The following is a 12,619-nucleotide window of genomic DNA, read 5'->3' as shown; positions in this document are numbered from 1 at the left end:
GTGCTTTGCTTGATATGTGGAGGAGGAAGTTAGTGAACAGTTTGGATCTATTTGAAAATTAGCTATGAATATAGAAGTAGGAATAAGCACTGTAATGATCCTCACAGACATTGTTCCCTTGATTTAATAAATGCCATGTAGGCATAGTATAGAGCCTACATGGAATGTTACTGTGTCCGTATACAGGTTTCCTCTCAGCAGTGTGCCACGCATATTACTCATGATGCATTGCCAAGGGAGAGACCCGGAACACGGTTATTGAATTGGTGCTAACTGCATCCGCATATGAGTAACACACTCCCTGCACTGTCCAAATGTATTATATCAATGTGATTTTTTTTAAAAGGAAGTTTGCATGGTGCAGCACAGAGTGCAGCAGTGCTAAGCAGTGCTGAGACACCTGCCAGACATCTAAAAATAAAAACCAGTTGTATTTAATTATTTAAGTAAAGGTCAAGTTTAAGTATAGCTGAGCAGGTTTGTACAGCGCAGCTCAGTGTTCAACACTGCTTAAAGCTAGCTCAGAAGTATCTGTAAAGGTATAGCACAATTCCACATATCCATGTAGCTAAATGGGTAGTGTTACGGCCTCATGAGCAGTAAGCACAGGGTTTGAATACATGGAAGAGCAAGTAAGCATTTATGTTTGAAATGCAAATTATTTTTAAGTAGTAGTTTGCTGCACTCAGCTAAGCTCTGCTAAGACTTGCTAAGACCTGCTAAGCACTGCATAAACAAAATAATGGATGATAATGTTTATTCACTGTTTGGCTGGTTTGCGCACCACAAGGCACTGCTAAGCACTGCTAAGCAATGCTTGGCTGAGCTGAGCTGGTTTGCACACTGCTAAGTGATGCGACACATTTTTAAATGTTGTCCAATGGTGTGTAAGGGTGGGAAAACAGGCTATATTAAGCCCAGCAAGTGGGAATACAGCATAATCCATTGGAGTTCTGTCTCTGAAGGATACTATGGCAGGTATTGGTGAGGGTTCATGCTTCTGCATGCAGCGTTGTGGCATCCTGGAGTACAGGGTCATGGTAGACTCCTTGAAAGCTGGCTTCTGCAGGGAGGTTACCAGGGCTCAGAGTACAAGGTGGAGGCTTTTTCTATATTATAATCTCAAAAGTTTAAAAATTTGAATCACTAAAGATCGAACTTTAGTGATCGAAGTCTTAAACCATCGAAACCAAAAAAAAAAAAAAAACTAAATTAAAAAATAAATAAATAAATAGTATGTAGTCAGGGGGCAAGCCCCCCTGTGCCCCCCACACCCCCCCACTTAAATATACCAACTCCGAGAACACACTACATTGAAGTAAATGGAATTCTTCCCCAACAGAGATTTTCCATTTAAACGTTCAATGTAGTGCGCTTTTGGTATTCTCGTGTCAACAATATTGTAGTCGATATTCTCAGACTTTGAGATTTTAATATCAACCCATGGAGGCCTGGGACTGGCTGACAAGGGACCTCACCAGTGCAACCAGTATCCCCCGCACAAGTGAGTAGTGTCATCACCACTACGATGACCTGAAGAGACATAAGAGTGATCTCTTGGACACATGGGTCCAAGAATTTTGGGCAGGGGATGTCCCACATGTACATAAGTACGTTTACCTCTGTACCACTAATATCTAATCTGAATGTCTGCTAAATTGGTATGCATAATGATGTTCTTCTCTCCCAACAGCTGCAGAAGAGAGGGCTTGCAACCTTGAGGCGCAGGCTGAGTGCTTGATTAGGTTGCGCAGTGAGTGTGGCACGTACAGATATATTTTATCTATAGTCAAATAAGCAAGAAAGAGTAACGCATTAACTGCAATTAGGTATATACAGTAAAGACTGTATTGCAATGAATGTGGACTTACAGCTGTATTGCAATAAGGGCATACTGCCAACTGTAGTGCCATAAGCAGTGAAGACTAAAGCATTAACCATAATAAAGTATATGCAATAATGTTTGTAGTGCAATAACTGTGGAATTACAGCTGTATTGCAACACCTGCATAATGACAGCTGCTGTGCAATAAAAACTTGAAACTATACCAGTAACTGCAAGAAGGCATCTCTAATAAAATCTGTTGTGCAATAAGTGTGAAATTAAGGCTGTTTTGCAAAAATCAATTATGACAACTGTTCTGCAATAAAAACATGAAACAATACCAGTACCTGCATGAATGTATATCTAATAAAGTCAATTCTGCAATAAGTGTAGATTCAGAGCTGTTTTGTAAAAAAATAATTATGGTAACTGTTATGCAACAACACATGAACCAATAGCAATAACACCAAGAAAAATTGTGTACATCAGGATTGTCTTGTTTTCACCATTGCATGTCAGCTATATTTATTCAGGCTGTGATGTAGGGAGCTGCAGTCAGGTATAACAGTGTAATAGTTATAGACTGCAAATAATAACCTATAATCAGATATTGTTTGTTAACTTCACAGATTTCTCAACACAATAACAATATATTGTGTACACCTGCATTCTATGTAGTAATGTATAGGTTACCTAGTATCTTTGTCATGCCTGAATTTCATGCATGTGTGTTCAACTGTCACTGCAATCGAGTATAAAACAGTATTACTATTACCAGGTCATACTTTGGTTCCAGGGGAGCTCTAGGCAAATATCAGTCAGTCAGTAATGAGCAGTGACTCAGTAGCTCAGTTTGCTAAATGCTGTGAATGAAGTACATTTTGCCACACACAGACCAGGGTTCGAATCCTGTGCTATGTAGCACTAAATTTTACAGTATTGTAGGTTCATAGTTTCATAGGTAGGTACTAGGCTATCAGTCCTGGGGCCTATATAAGCCTAGCCAAAAAGATTCCCTGGCTTTCGCCACCCAAGAAAATTATTTTCCTGTGCCCCTATCAAGCAGTGCCACAGAAGTGATCCCAGGGGTGAATTTTCTATTTCCCATCCAGTCGTCAAGGTTTTTCTTAAAGAGGGCCAATGAGGAGCTTTGCTTGACATGAATGGGTAGTTTGTTCCAGAGTATGAGAAGATTCTGGGATAGGAGTCTATCCCTCCAACATATTCTGTTTATTGTGGTGACAAGGTTTAGGTCCCTGGAGCATGTGGTTCAGGGAGATTGGGATTTCTTTAAATGTAGCATGTCCAACAACTCTGGGTTTGACATAGCTTTGTATGTTAGGCAGAGATTGCCTCTGAGTAAGCGATATGTGACAGAGTAGAGCTGGAGTTTTTTGAGACAGTCTGCGTATGGCATCTATTTGAGGCCAGTAATCCTCTTAGTGAGGTATTTCTGTGGCCTTTCCAATTGTTGTAGGTGTCTTGTGAGATACATGCCAAATGGGGCATTGTACTCTATAATGGGTCTGATGAGGGATGAGTAGAGAGGAACAATGACCTCCTTTTTTCTAGAGGAGAACCCTTTTGTGATGAGGTGTGCCATGTAGAAGGATTTCCTGACTACTGTGGCGATGTGGTTATCAAAGGAGAGACTACTGTCCGCCTGTGTCCCGAGGTCTCTTATCACACTTTCAGTGTTTAGTGAGCTACCGCCTATATGGTAGTTCATGGGTACCGAGTTTTTCCCAAAGGGGATGACAAAGCACTTCTTGGCATTGAGCTTTAGGCCATGACTTTGACACCAAGCATCTGTCCCTGTGAGGCCCTTTTGTAGAATGTCTACATCATTAGGTGATTCTATTATGGCTCCCAGTTTGCAGTCATCTGTGAACTTTGGTAGCCAAAGACCTGCTGTGTTGGCCTGCACTTTAGAAAAGTAGATACCAAACAGGAGAGGACCCAGGACTGAACCCTGTGGTACTCCACTCATCACTGATCTGAAGTCAGACTCGGAGTCGGCTACTTGTACTGCGTGGGTTCTGTCATTGAGCCAGTTGGCCACCCATCTTGTGACATAGGGATTTATACCCAGTTTAATGAGTTTATCTATAATTCCAGAGTGGGGGATGGGTAGCCCACATTATGAGTAAATACTTGTGTGTTTAGATGTCACAGACTGTTACAATCGTTATCAGGAATGTGAAAATACAGCATAATATAAAGTAAGTAAGTATAACAATAATAAAATAAAATAAAATGTGTGATCTGTTGTATGGCTGTATGCCTAGAGTGTTTGTTAAATGTTGCTGCAGTCAATTAATACATTCAATGTAGATGTCCTCTGCAGTGGCTGCTATTGGGTTCTATCCCCATGCCTGCCAAGCAAGACATGATAGTTATTTATTCTCTGTACTGTACACATATATGTCTCTCAAGTGTCACGCTGTCACATAATGTAATTACTAGTGCATAATCCCTCTGTCACAGTTTTATCATTGACATGATTATGTAAATAGCAAAATAGCACTACATCAGCCCACAGTACACCTTGGCAATTATATAGGTACACCTGAGGTGCAAGTGTTCTGTGTAGTTGTTACTGCTTGGCCCATATTGACCAAAGCAGATAGCTTGAGATGTATGTACATGCTACAGCAGCTATAGGCCACTTTTACACATAAAGAAAGTGCAGACCTGTAGAGTAGATAGCAGTACTGCTGTCAACTATATAGCCTATAATGGTATTAATGGACTGTATTTCTCTCTCTCCCCACCCCTTATCTTCATATATTTATTATTGTAATCCATTGGTTATGGTTTACTATTAACATATATTGTTACATTAAACTTTATTTTGGGGCATGCGTTTTATTATTGTTATGTATTAAAATGGTTGCATATTAATATATCCTGCTGAATTACCTATTCTGCTGGCCTAATGCCATAACTGTTACTGGCATGCTGTTAATATACTGAATGTTCTGTTATTTATTGTTGTGTTTCACATAATATGCATTGAAATGTAATGGGGTTGTTTCCAATGTTCTAGCATGCTGTTATTACTAACAATGGTTTTGTTCATAACTAACCTATACTTATTTCTATACCTCCATCACCACAGCACAACAGGGTAAACTGGTTCCTGCTGATCCATCTACCCTACCTCAGCTGGCCGTGGCATCAGGTTTTAGCAAGATGGGGCCCGTTCCCCCAGGAGTAGTGGCAGAGGGGAGGTGGTCACCAAGATCAGCTACTGGCCATGGTGTGCAGGATTGTTCATCAGAGCTATGAACATCACCTGCACTGGACTGAGGACTCACTGGACAACCTGGTGGGGCAGGCTGGCCCTGGTGCCCATCCTCCAGCATAGCCACCTTTGGGTTAGTGAAGAAGCAGTGTTGACTGCCTATGGGTGGAGATGTCAGTCAAGCTGCTGCTGTCTGGAAGCACATGCATCTTGGATTCCACAACACCCTCCCCATCCAAGGTGTTTACCCCTATGTGTCACTGTTGTCTTGTCTATCTTGTCTGTCTGCAATTGCGTCCTCTCCTACCCAACTTACCTCCCCACATGAACCTATATCCCCTCCCCCAACATTTCACTCTCTTTTTATAAAAAAAAAAAGGGGTGCACCTGTCCCACAAAAAAAAAATCAACCCATAAATAGCTCTCCATTTCACACACATGTCCACTGGATACAACTAATTTGATCCAATTGGCTTGACAACACATTTATGTTGTCCTCACCCCTCTATCTGGGGTTTGAGTGTATAAATTAATCCACAAAATCAGTGAAAATGCACAGCCGTTGCTGTACAAGAAATGGAAAGCTATGGTTCTTCCCTGCACCCTTCCTGCTCATCCCTACCTGCCTTTCCCTATGTTTTTCCCTCTGCTTGACCCCATTTCATCACTGTCCTATCACCCCCTTTTTCTTTTTAATTTTTTAGCATGGGTTTGCGCAGAGCTAAGCGAAGCACAGTGATGCTGCATGAAACAACACACCATGTAAATCCTCTAAAATTAGCTTTAATATGCCTTGATAATCTTATGGGTTTCTCAACATGTTAAACACATACAAAATAATCACATTTGCCATGTTTTGAACACAGCACCCTGTCCACTACAGCCTATTGCACTAACCCACTACACCACACAGATCTTAATTAAAACAGGTGTTTCCAGCAAAACATATGGATTGCCACTGACAGACTGAAATTAAACCTAATCATAGGATCATAGCATCATAGGATCATAGGAGATTACTAGGCTAATGGATCTGGGTCCCTTACAAGCCTAGCCAAGTGTTTATCCCCAGAAAAGAAAAGTGGCAGAGGGTAGTCACCAAGATCAGCTACTGGCCGTGGTGTGCAGGATTGTTCATCGGAGCTATGAACATCACCTGCACTGGACTGAGGACACACTGGACAACCTGGTGGGGCAGGCTGGCCCTGGTGCCCAGCCTCCATAATAGCCACCTTTGGGTTAGTGAAGAAGCAGTGTTGACTGCCTGTGGGTGGAGATGTCAGTCAAACTGCTGCCATCTGGAGGCACATGTATCTTGGATACCACAACACCCTCCCCATCCAAGGTGTTTACCCCCCATGTGTCACATACCACTGTCCTGCTGTTTTGTCTGTCTTCTCTGTCTGCAATTGCATCCTCTCCTCCCCAACTTACCTCCCCACATGTACCTATATCCCTTCCCCAACATTCCACTCTCTCCTTATAAAAAAAGGGGCATCTGTCCCACAAAAAAATCAACCCATACATAGCTCTCCATTTCATATGTCTATGTCCATTGGATATAACTAATTTGATTCAATTGGCTTGACAACACATTCATGTTGTCCTCACCCCTCTATCTGGGGTTTGAGTGTATAAATTCATCCACAAAATCTGTGAAAATGCACAGCTGTTGCTGTACATGAAATCAAAAGCTATGGTTCTTTCCTGTACCCTTCCTGCACATCCATACCTGCCTTCCCTATGTTTTTCCCTCTGCTAGACGAAATTTCACCACTGTCCTATCACCCCCTTTTTCTTTTTAATTTAGCGTAGATTTGCCCAGAGCTAAGCAAAGTGCAGTGATGCTGCATAACACAACGCACCATGTAAATCCTCTAAAATGAGCTTTAATATGCCTTCATACTCTTATGTGTTACTCAACGTGTTAGACACATGTACAAAATAATCACATTTGCCATGTTTTGAACCCAGCCCCCTGTCCACTAAAGCCTACGGCACTAACCCACTACACCACACAGATCTTAATTAAAACAGGTGTTTCCAACAAAACATACAGATTGCCACTGACAGACTGAAATTAAACCTAATCATAGGATCATAGCATCATAGGATCATAGGAGATTACTAGGCTAATGGATCTGGGTCCCTTACAAGCCTAGCCAAGTGTTCATCCCCAGAAAAGAAACCACAATCAACACCTGTCACCCCTGTTAATGAGGGACACAGGTGGAACCCCTGGGACAAATTTGTGGTTGCTCAGCCAGTCATCAAGGTTGTGCTTGAAGAGTGTCAGTGATGTAGTCTTTGCTTGGTATGTATGGGAAGTCTATTCCATAGACAGGCCAGCCTCTGACAGACAAACCTGTCTCTCCAGCAGGTTTTGTTAATGTCACATATTAGATTTAAGCCTTTTGATCGGGTACTACGCAAGGAGTTAGACTTACGGATATGGAGGACTTTTAGTAGAGCAGGATCTGAGATTCCCTTGTAGGTGAAACAGAGTTCACCTTGGAGCAATCTGTACCATACAGAGTAGAGTGATAATGATTTGAGCCTGTGCACATAGGACAGGTGTTGGAAGCCATGGATTGTCTTTGTGAGGTATTTCTGTGGCCTTTCCAGTTGGTGCAGGTGTTTGGAGAAGTACACACCAAACAGGGTGTTGTACTCAATTATTGGCCTAATGAGGGAGGAGTACAGAGAGGTAATAACCTTTTTTCTGGATGAAATCCCTTTACTTATGAGATGAACCAAGTAAAAGGCTTTTCTGACCACTGCCGCTACAGGATGTTCAAATGTGAGATTGTTGTTAACTTGTGTACCCAGGTGTCTCACCACAGGTTGTGTGCTTAGGGGGTTGCCTCTAATGTGGTAATCAATAGGTGGTTATGTTTTTGCCGAATGGTATGATAATACATTTTTTTGCATTTAACTTAAGGCCATGACTTTGGCACCAGTCATTTGTTGCTGGGAGACCCTCTTGAAGTATGTTAACATGTGGGAGTCAATGAGAGCACCCAACTTACAGTTGTCTGCAAACTTTGTCAGCCAAAGGCTTTTTGTCTTTGCCTGGACCTCTGAGAAGTAGATGCCAAACAATAGGGGTCCAAGGACAGATCCCTGGGGGACACCACTAGTTACAGGTCTGCTATCAGAGGTAGTGGCACCTGTTTTGACCTTGTGGGTCCTATCGGTGGGCCAGTTGGCCACCCACCTGATGAGATAGGGATTTACACCAAGTTCTGTTAGCTCTTCAATGATGTCTGAGTGGAGGATTGTGTCAAAGGCTTTGGCCAAGTCAAAGTAAGCTGTGTGTACTGACTTTCCCTCATCCAGTGCCTTGGTGAGGGTCTCAAAAAAGTCAACCAAGTTCAACAGGCAACATCTGCCCTTGATGAATCTGAACTTGGTGGGGTCAAGTGCTTGGAGATTGCCTATGTCCTTGTTTATGAGGTCCATAATAATATGCTCCATGACCTTACAGATCAGACTTGTCAAGCTAATGGGGTGATAGTTGCCAGGGTCAGTAATGGCACCACCTTTGTGCAATGGGATGACAATGGCAGTTCTCCACTCTGTTGGAATGAAGCCTGTACTTAGGCTATGGTTGAATAGGATGCTCAATGGTGAGGCTAGTTCTTGATGGAGATGTTGCAGAACACAGCCTGGGATACTAGCAGGTGCCATGGAAGCTGTGTTCTTTGCCTTGGATAGAACCTTTAACACTTGATCTAAGGAGATGTTAGGTGGGGCAAGTATTGGGCATGTTGAATGGGCGTTTGGGGGGGCCAAGGGGAGTGAAGTTTGCACTGACCTTATCTGCTAGCAGGTTGGCTAAGTCAATATGATCAATGTAAGTGGCACCATTAAGAACTAATTCAGAACAAATCTGGGCTTTGCTATGGAGGTTTCTGATGTAACTTAAAAAGGCTTTGTGGTTAGCCTTTGTTTCGGAGGCTAGTTTTGATTCATAATTGGCTTTGGAGGTTTTCACTAGTGACCTAATTTGCTTGTTGAGGCTAAGGAGGGAGTTTTTCCAATTGGGAATTTGTGCCTTTTTACCCTTGGACAACAGTTTCTTACTTTTGTTGTAAAGCCTGTTGATAGAGGATGTCCATCACATAGGTCTGTGTTTCCTTGAGGAGCAGGTTTTAGTTCTATTGTGTATGGCTGAGTCCATGCAGTTGTGCAGGTGCTTGCATACTGCACTGGCATACTGTTCAGCATATTTGTCTGCATCCTCTGAGGGGGGGCAGTGGTGTGAAGCTACTGATACCCTCCCTTAGAAGGTTGTAGTCAGTTTTTGAGAAGTTTTTTTAGCCTGATTACAGCTGGGGGGGGGGGAGTTCGACAGGATAGACACTTCGAATGAGACAGACCAATGGTCTGATCTCACCAGCGAAGAACTTACTTTGGGGGTGGTGCAGCAGTCACCCATGATGGTGAGAACCAAGTCTAGAATATTATCTTCCCTTGTGGGGGATGAGACAAGCTGGTCTAATGCATTAGAATTGATGACATGAAGGAATCATTGGGTGGGTGCATTAGAGCAGGAACAGTTCACCCAGTTTATGGTGGGATAGTTGAAGTCACCAAGGCTCAGGGTGTTAGTGGGTACCTTAATGGACTCAAGTAGATCCAGGTAGGAGGAGTGGGTGTCCTGAGTCATGGAGGGGGGTCTATAGCTGGCTATAACTTGGATGGACATCTTTCCAATTGGCAATTGAACCTGGAGAAGTTCTAGTACATCATGCTGGCAAACCAGTCTGGAGGTGTGCTTGTCTTTAATGAAAATATAAACTCCACCATCCTTAGTCTTCCCAACCTCATTTTGGGGTCAGAATGTGTGGAATGAGGTATAGCCTGGTAAGGCAGGGGTGCTCTCAGCAGCCTTGAACCAAGTTTCTGTGACTGCACAGATGTCAGCATCTTCCAGAGCTAGGAGAGTCTCCAGTGAGTACATTTTCTGGTTAAGGCTCCTAGCATTAAGCAGCATGACCTTCAATTTGCTTATTGACAGATCTTTTATGTTAGAAGATTTGTCTGTGGGACATTGCCTAAAAAAGGTACAATGGGGACAAATGGTAGTGTACCTGGGACTCTGGGACTCTGGGATTCTAATGCAAAAACACCAGTCGACAGCCAAACAAATAATAATGACAGTATGTGAGGCCTGAGATAGCAGGTAAATGTTCCCTTTTATCTTCAACACTTTTAAACACACCTGCTAAGGCATCAGCAGCAGAGTGCATATGTGCAACTGGGACCCTGCTGCAGAACAACTGCCTTTGAAAGCCATGCACATACTGATGGATGCAGACAACTTGGATTTCAAGATGGTGGATGTCCAGTGAACACCTGCACATGTGGCTCTTAACAACTGCTCTTAAAAATTACTTTAAGCCAACCTCAAAGAACCAAATATCTTATTAAAAACCTTTATTTCATTGGTTCATAGGTTCATAGGTAGGCACTAGACTATGAGCCCAAGGGCCTAAGTAAGCCTAGCCAACAAGGTTCCCTGGCTTATGCCATCCAAGAAAGTTAATTTCCTGTGCCACTGTCGAGCAGAGCCACAGAAGTGATCCCTGGGGTGTATTTCCTATTTCCCTATCCACTCATCAAGATTTTTCTTGAAGAGTGCTAATGAGAAACTTTGCTTGACATAGATGCGTAACGTGTTTCAGAGTATAGGAAGTCTCTGGGATAGGAATCTATCCCTCCAGCATGTCCTGTTTATTGTGATGACAAGGTTTAGGTCCCTAGAGTATGTAGCTCAGAGGGATTGGGATTTCTTTAAGTGTAGCATGTCCAACAGCTCTGGGTTTAACATAGCTTTATATGTTAGGCAGAGATCTCCTTGGAGTAGGTGATATGTTACAGAGTAAAGCTGGAGTTTTTTGAGATGGTCAGTATAGGGCATCTGTTTGAGGCCAGTAATCCCCTTTGTGAGGTACTTCTGCGGCCTTTCCAGCTGCAGAAGATGTCTTGTGAGGTACATTCCAAAAGAGGCATTGTACTCTATAATGGGTCTAATGAGTGCCGAGTAAAGGGAAACAATGATCTCTTTTTTCCTGTATGAGAACCCTTTTGTGATGAGGTGCGCCACATAGAAGGATTTCCTGACTACTGTGGCGATGTGATTATCAAAGAAGAGACTACTGTCTACCTGGATCCCAAGGTCTCTTATCACACATTCGGCATTAAGTAGACTGCCATTTATGTGGTAGTTCATGGGTTTAGAGTTTTTACCAAAGGGGATGACAATGCACTTTTTGGCATTGAGCTTGAGGCAACCAGGCATCTGTCTCAGTGAGGCCCTTCAGTAGGATGTCCACATCATTTGGGGACTTGACTATGGCTCCTAGCTTGCAGTCATCTGCGAACTTCATTAGCCAGAGGCCTTCTGTGTTAGCCTGTACTTCAGAGAAGTAGATACCAAACAGGGGAGGTCCCAGGACTGAACCCTGTGGTACTCCACTTGTCACTGGTTTGAAGTCAAATTTGGAGTCTTCAACTTTTACAGTGTGGGTTCTGTCAGTGAGCCAGTTGGCAACCCATCTTGTGACATAGGGATTTATACCTAGTTTAGTGAGTTTAACTATAATTCCAGAATGGGGGATGGTGTCAAAAGCCTTGGCAAGGTCAAGATAGGCTGTGTGAACCACTTTACCCTCGTCTACAGCTTTGGTGACTGCCTCAAAGAAGTTGATCATGTTCAGAAGGCATGATCTGCCTTTCACAAACCTGAACTGGGTGGAGTCCAGGGTTTGGAGGTTGCCAACATCTTTGTTTATGAGTTCCATGATGATACGTTCCATGGCCTTGCAGACCAGGCTTGTCAGGCTAATAGGGTGATAGTTCCCAGAATCAGTGGTGGCTCCCTCTTTTTGGAGTGGGATAACTGTTGCTGTGTGCCATTCAGTGGGCACAACACCTGACTTGAGACTATGATTGAACATGGTGCTTAGGTGGGGAACCAGTTCGTTCTGAAGTTCATGTAAAACACAGCTTGGGATGTTGCCCTTTCCCATGTATGCTGTGTTTTTGGTTTTAGAGAGTGTTGCTTTTACCTGCATAGATGTGATTACAGGGACTCTTCATTCTTCCTGTATATATATGGGCCCTTTAGGTGGTGAAAGGGGGGGTAAAGTTAGCACTGAACCAATCTGCCAGGATGTTGGCAATATCAGATGGTTCTGTAATTTTCATGCCATTGTGCTGTAACTCAGAGCAGATCTGGGTGTTGCCATTGAGATTCTTCACATATCTATAGAATGTTTTGTGGTTGCCCTTAGAATCAGTGGCAATTTTGTTTTCTTAGCTAGCTTTGGAGGATCTTATAAGGGATCTCAACTTCTTACTGAGGCTGACCAGGGAGCTACTTCACTCATGGGATTGTACTCTCTTTTGCAACAGTTTCTTCCTTCTGTTGTAGAGTTTGTTTATGGCAGGGGACCACCAGATTGGCTTCCTTTTTTTGAAGGATAGCATCTTGGTTCTGTTTGGGATAGCATGATCTATGCACTCGTGTAAGTGCTTAT

The sequence above is a fragment of the Protopterus annectens genome, chromosome 5.part0, assembly GCF_019279795.1.
Source record: "Protopterus annectens isolate FY-2018-M chromosome 5.part0, PAN1.0, whole genome shotgun sequence".
Taxonomy (NCBI): domain Eukaryota; kingdom Metazoa; phylum Chordata; order Ceratodontiformes; family Protopteridae; genus Protopterus; species Protopterus annectens.
The sequence above is the reverse complement of the archived record's forward strand: the minus strand, read 5'-3'. Positions refer to the sequence as shown.